This window comes from Podarcis raffonei, chromosome 4 (assembly GCF_027172205.1).
Source record: "Podarcis raffonei isolate rPodRaf1 chromosome 4, rPodRaf1.pri, whole genome shotgun sequence".
In the NCBI taxonomy this organism is placed as follows: Eukaryota; Metazoa; Chordata; class Lepidosauria; order Squamata; family Lacertidae; genus Podarcis; species Podarcis raffonei.
The window spans coordinates 66201803-66208523 of record NC_070605.1 but is presented as its reverse complement, the minus strand read 5'-3'; positions in this window follow the sequence as shown (position 1 = coordinate 66208523).

Sequence of the window (6721 nt, the reverse complement as noted above, 5' to 3'; positions counted from 1 at the left end):
AATAAAAAGCCTTTAAAATAAAATGCTGTGATCCTGATCCAACAAGGGATATCCACACATGGAAGCAAACTTTTGAATGGGAAGCCAATGCAGAAATTCACACTGCAGTGCCTACCGGGGTTCCTCTGAACAACCCAGCGGTGTCTTCAAATTGATGCACATCTAATGCACACCAAGGACCTACTAGCTGCTGCAAAAGCACTGCCATAACAGTTTCTCTACCATGCAGGCGGAGGGCATTATCTCCTGATCTCACCACTGAAATCCTTTCTAAAGAGCAGGCAGGCTAAGCACCACAGCACTGGGGTCAGAGATAAACCCCTCTGCCTGCTCTTTAAGAGTAAAAGGCAGCGTCGCACACACAAAAAACACTGCAGTGCTGGGGTGGGTGAAAATGCTCTCTTTGAACTTGATCATTAACGTGGCACAGTTCTGTGGCGAGTATAAGGCAACATTTCTACCCCTCCCAATCCCAGCACTAATAGTGGTAAAGGTAAAGGGATCCCTGACCATTAGGTCCAGTCATAGCCAACTTTAGGGTTGCGGCGCTCATCTCGCTTTATTGGCCAAGGGAGCTGGCGGCAGGTTCTGGGTCATGTGGTCAGCATGACTAAGCCGCTTCTGGCGAACCAGAGCAGCGCACGGAAACGCCGTTTACCTTCCTGCTGGAGCGGTACCTATTTATCTACTTGCACTTTGACGTGCTTTCGAACTGCTAGGTTGGCAGGAGCAGGGACTGAGCAACGGGAGCTCACCCCGTCGCGGGGATTCGAACCGCGACCTTCTGATCGGCAAGTCCTAGGCTCTGTGGTTTAACCCACAGTGGAGGTTGGTGCAAACCCTGCCCAGAATTCTGAGCAGAGTAAAATAAAGCATTTCCAGCCCTCCACACTGAAGTGGACATGACTTGGAAATGCTGGTTGCATGGGCGTTTGTTTGTGAAAGTTGTGAATGTATGTGGGACTGGGACTGTGTTTGGAGGTGTGAAAGTGAGAGAGGGAGGGAGGAGGCAGCTATGTTGCCTGGGTTCCTGGGGTGTGTGCTATTTGTTGAATGGCTGTGGCAAGTGTGTGAACTGCATTGGGTTGTATGTGTAGTTGTGTGCATGAACAATACACACACACTGGCTATTGCCCACCACAGGCATGCGGCCCTCGGAGGGTGACTGATCATCAACGTGGCCCTTGGCCCAAAAAGAATTAGCCATCCTTGCTGGGGAGGAAGCTGCTTTGTAAACAGTGAGACTTCTAAGTAGACATGTGTAGGAATGCAAGGTTTATTTTGTTAGTTTGCACAGGCTTCCCCAAATTTCCCTGCAATAAGTTAACATGTCCAATTCCCTCCTCCCAGACTTTGAATATTTAGGAACTGCAGAAGAAACTTTGCTCCCTGCCACTTCCCCTCCATATTTTTGTCAACGCAATTTTGAAGTTCCTTGTAAGGGAGTAAATGGTATGTGACTGTGTTGCCTGACCAACAGCTATGTTCTCGTTCTGAAAATAATTAACAGGTTAAGCAGAAGTGGATCACCAATTAAATCAACTTTACTGCTCAGTATATTATCCCTTATGCATTGCATTTGGCCTGTACATCCAGAAACAGACTTGCACATAGAATTTAAAAATGTAGATATTACTAAAAATATAGAGAAGTGAATGTTTATATTATTATTAAAGAAGCGTTTCAATAGATACACTAGCATAATGTACAAGACTCTTCTAAGTACATAGATCAGGGTGTCCTACTTTCAGCATGGCTCAGAAATAAGTTTACAAATTGCTGCTTTCGTATAGCCTTGCAGTTCAAGTTTAGGAATTTGACTAGGGAGAAATACTTTAAAAGGCCTGAAAGAGTTACTAACCACCTGTGGCTGCCAATTCTTCCACCCTACACATTTGTCTTAGGAGGGGGCAAAACAGACTTGGAAATTCTTTTTAATATCATACATGTAGTTCCACTTTCACATACTGGGTTGCCACATAACTCATCAGAGCATAATAGTAATTAGACCTGTTCCAAACAGCTATAGCAGAGGTGGGGAACCCATTTCAGCTCAAACCTCATGGCGAACTTTCTGGGAGTTACGTGTTGTGGTACCTCGGGTTACAAACACTTCAGGTTACAGACTCCGCTAACCTGGAACTAGTACCTCGGGTTAAGAACTTTAGGATGAGAATAGAAATTGCGCAGCGGCAGCGGGAGGCCCCATTAGCTAAAGTCGTACCTCAGGTTAAGAACAGTTTCAGGTTAAGAACGGACCTCCAGAATGAATTAAGTTCTTAACCAGAAGTACCACTGTACTGGTTTGGTTTTGTGCAGGAGGTTTGAGTTACTGTCTCAGTTATTGCGTTTAGTTGCTATTGATGCTTTAGGAGTATGGAATTATTTTATTTGTAACATTTTAAGGCTTAAGAGAATATTTTGCTTTTCTGTTAGTTATGCTTCTTTAAATGTGGATCTTTCCTGCATTGGATTTTCATTTGATCTATTTTTTATGTAAAACTGTATAGAAAATATTTTTTAAAATGTTATTTTACTGATGATTGATTTTAGTAGTTTTATAAGTTGTTTTGCATATGCAAAGGCAAACACTATATATCATGAGACATTCTGTTTAGAGGGTGTTAGATTTTAAATTTAATAAAGATTATATAAAAAGGAAATATTTAAAAGTAAATATCAACATTGTAATTTAAATTAATTTGAATGTGAGTATGGTCATTTAATGTTTTATGTTTATCTTCTGTTCTTCATAATTTTGAAATTAATACTATTAAGTGTGGCATCATAGAGTTCTGTTCATACATATAGAACGGTCAATAGCATATACTTTCCTTAATTTTTTATAATTTAGTATTCCTTTGTTCTTTACAACCACCCTGAGGGGAAGAAAACTGAAAGTGTGTGGTCATATATTAGATAAAATGGTAACACTTGACTAGCACATAATGTATGGCTACATTTTTCTTTGAACTTTCCTACTTTGTGGGTTGCTTTGCAATTTCATTTTCCCTTGATCATTTCCTGTCTAAACAGGAAGGTCTTAAGGTTCATACTGTGTAGGAAGTGCAATTTAGAAGACCCACTTTAAAAACATTTGTGTTGGCCAATGATAAGGATTTCTTAACCCATGGGATTAAATTCCATGTCATTGTCTACAAGATGGTGGATTCGATCAAAGAATTGCCCCTGGTTATTTTCTTGCTGTCTCTAGGAAAACATGAATACCAAACAGGTACTTGCTGTTCTTTAAGCAACACCCAATGGGATTGATTCTCCAAATGTCACTTAAACACTGATGTTCAGAGCTGCTGTTGTGTTCTTTTTCTACTTGGCTTTGCCACAATACAGACGCAGAAGTATAAAGTAGTGGGTATCAGTGGTGCAGTTCTCACCATGCTAGTATGTCACACTTATGGACAAGAGAGGGGAGAGGAGTACCAAACATTACATAATCTTATTCAAACAAACAAACAAACAAACAAACAAACAAATAAAATATCCTGCCCATCTGGCTGACTTTCCCCAGCCACTCTGGGCGGCTCCCAATCAAGTGTTAAAAACAATACAGCATTAAATATTAAAACCTTCCCTAAACAGGGCTGCCTTCAGATGTCTTTTAAATATAAGATAGCTGCTTATTTCCTTGACATCTGATGGGAGGGCATTCCACAGGGCAGGCACCACTACCGAGAAGGCCCTCTGTCTGGTTCCCTGTAACCTCACTTCTCGCATAGCAGACCTTTATAGCAGATAAGAACAAACAAAGGAACACTGCAGCACTGAAGTTAGCAAACTCAGCTCTGACCGAGTGTGTGGAGACATGTACACAAATACGTTATATTTTCCTCGAAGGGACACTCCATTGGTGGCAGATAAATTTTAAATGCCATTCAGAATAACAACTAACTTAACAGTCACCAGTCTAATTCCATTCTATAAATACTTAAGAGAGCACACCAGATTCCGTGCCTGCCTCCTTATACCAGATGAAAAAGGGATTAGGAGCAAAACTAGATGTTATGGGAGAAATACGAAGTAGCCAGCTCTGTATCTCTGCAATAACAATAATGTCGAGGAAGTTAGAATCAGCAGGTGAGAAAGTGCTTAATGCTTTCTCTGCCCACTACGTCATTTAAATGCCTTCTTCCAGGTTGTTTTTAAATTGGTGCCCCCCTCCCAAAGCCAAATGAAAGCCATAATTGAAACTGACTGAGGAAGCAAAGGAAGTTGAGTTTCCTATGAAATACTCTTCTGGTCAGAGTGGAAAACATAGGGAGGGTTAGCTTATCTTCTGGGAGGGAGTCAGAACCACTCCTTTGCCAATTGAGAATAGCCTAGAGGCATTTGCAAAACAGAACCAGGTGGGAGAAAGCAGAAACAGCCATTTCTTCTGTGGATCATCTCTTGAAGATCCTTGCCTTAACATTCCCATTATGTGGAACGTTTGCTAATATGACACCTAGATCAACCCACCACTAGATGAGCTTATTCCGTTGAGACCAAAGGTCACACTGCAAATCCTCTGTTCACTCTTTATTACTTCTCATATTTCTAGGGCCGAGCCTTATTACACAAACTAGGCCATACGCTGAGCTCCAATTCAAAATCATATAAGAATCACAAACACATTATCCTTCCTGGGCTGGGCTGTAGCAGCCAGTCTCAGGGGTGGTTCTCCTGCAAGGGCCAAGAAGTACTAAAGACCGGTGGCATTTTTGTAAGATGCGCTTATTTACAAATATACAAAGCTGTGCACTGTAGGCAGCAAGCCAGACAATGTCCCATCTTTCAAGGATCATGGGTTCATCAAAGGCTTAAGCAATTGCATATGTTTGCAGCTTACCCCAATGCCGCTTCTTGCTAGCTAGATGCAACAGCCTGCTTCTCTTGCTGCCCAAAATCAAACTGCCAGGCAATTTCTTTCATGTTATGCGCATGCACGCACACAAACACATCCTGCTAGTTAAGCCCAAACACTGGCTAGTAGGTGTGACTTGCACCTACCACTTGAGAGTCCCCACCAGCTTTCAAAAACCCATTAGGAAAAGAGACATAAAAGTCTGGAGGAGAGATCATTTAGTCTACTTCACAACACAATGAATCACCTCATACTATTGGCCCACTGTAGTGTACTGCAAGATGCACTTTGCCACTGCAATGGCTTTTCAGACCTTCTGTTAACGTCTTTGGAAACTTACCTTTCCTGTTCCATCCACTATACTTGGAGATCTGCAGAGCCATTTCCCCTTTGCTGCAGGCTGACCTGACTTTCATTAGCAGTAGCTGAGCAACCTTTTAACAGGTGCTGGTACTTAACTTTTTTGCCATCTGCCTGGGATCAGCTGAGAAAGGACACACAATTACAACTACTGAGGAGCTAGAGCTACACTAGATAATGCAAAAACCACAGAGAACCAATGTTTACTCTTCCTCCAGCCAAATGAATCAGTCTCTCAAAAACACAATTAACTGAATGAAGGAAAAGACTGATTCTTTTCTATATATATTTTCTTTCTTTTCTATATATGTTTTTCTAACTTGAGGGGAAATGGGATAAATTTTTGTAGCTTGGGTCTCTCAAGTCTTGGCTTAGTTCTTTTAAAACAGCGAGCAAATATTTTACTTGGGAAGCAGTCTTGAACTCCCCCCATTATTATACAATTGCATTTTCTATAATCACATTGGCTGCAAAGGTAGCTGCAAGCGTCAGCTTTTGGGAGTCACTGTCTGGTATGGGAACTCAGTAAGAAGAGTTTTCAGGTTAGTAGCTGTAAGGGCTTGCTCATGTTTTCTACACCAAGGAGGAGGTGGCAAAAAGACTAAGCAACTTTGCTTGGGGTGTGTGTGTGTTAGGGACAGGGATGGGGCAGGCAGTCCAATCCTTTTATACTCAGCTACAGCTCATGGTTAGTGAGGAAACAACTTAACCAGAAGCCCAAATTTGGACAACATGATAAGCCAAAGCTGAGCTTAGGTCAATGAAGAATAAAGCAGCAACAAAGGAGCTGCAAAGCTCCTCTTTAGCTCATAAATTTGTAAGGCCTTGGTAAGCTATAGTTTGGCCTACTGTTTTATGCAAACCAGGCCATAGTGTGCAAACTATTTGCACAAATACTGGTTTTGTTGCAGGGAAGAAAACATTTGTGCATTTTCTCTAGTTTAATATATTTGACCGCTGTGTTCCAGAGGTAAACCCATCCCCATTTGCCAGGAATTCTAGTGGTCCAGGCTAGCATGGAACACAGATGTCTAAATAGTTTATTTATCTACATGTTACACTGAACTCAGAGTTGGTATATAGATTGTGCTGTAATACTAAGGAGTTGCCTTAATTTGAGATTTTGAACAAAAAGGAAATTGTAGATACACGAAGTTTTAGTAAATTATATAAGGAAACATGTCAGAATTATGCAATGCAAACATATATTAAATATGAGTTATAAAACAAACTTAACTATGCATAATGACTAAAGCAACTTGAATTCACCATGAAATAAAATGCAAGCAAAAGTTGCTTAATAGAACTAGCACCAAATTTGTGCTTCATCTGTGCCCACGGAAGGCAATTCATGGCAATTCCAACAAAAGTAGACACCTTCAGTTCAAGATGAATTTGCAGTGTGTTCCTTTCTATTTGCTTTGATGAGAAAAATAAATATTTCTGGCATAACTACATTATAACAATGGCTGTAAATGAATAATTGGTCATTTCTTTTAA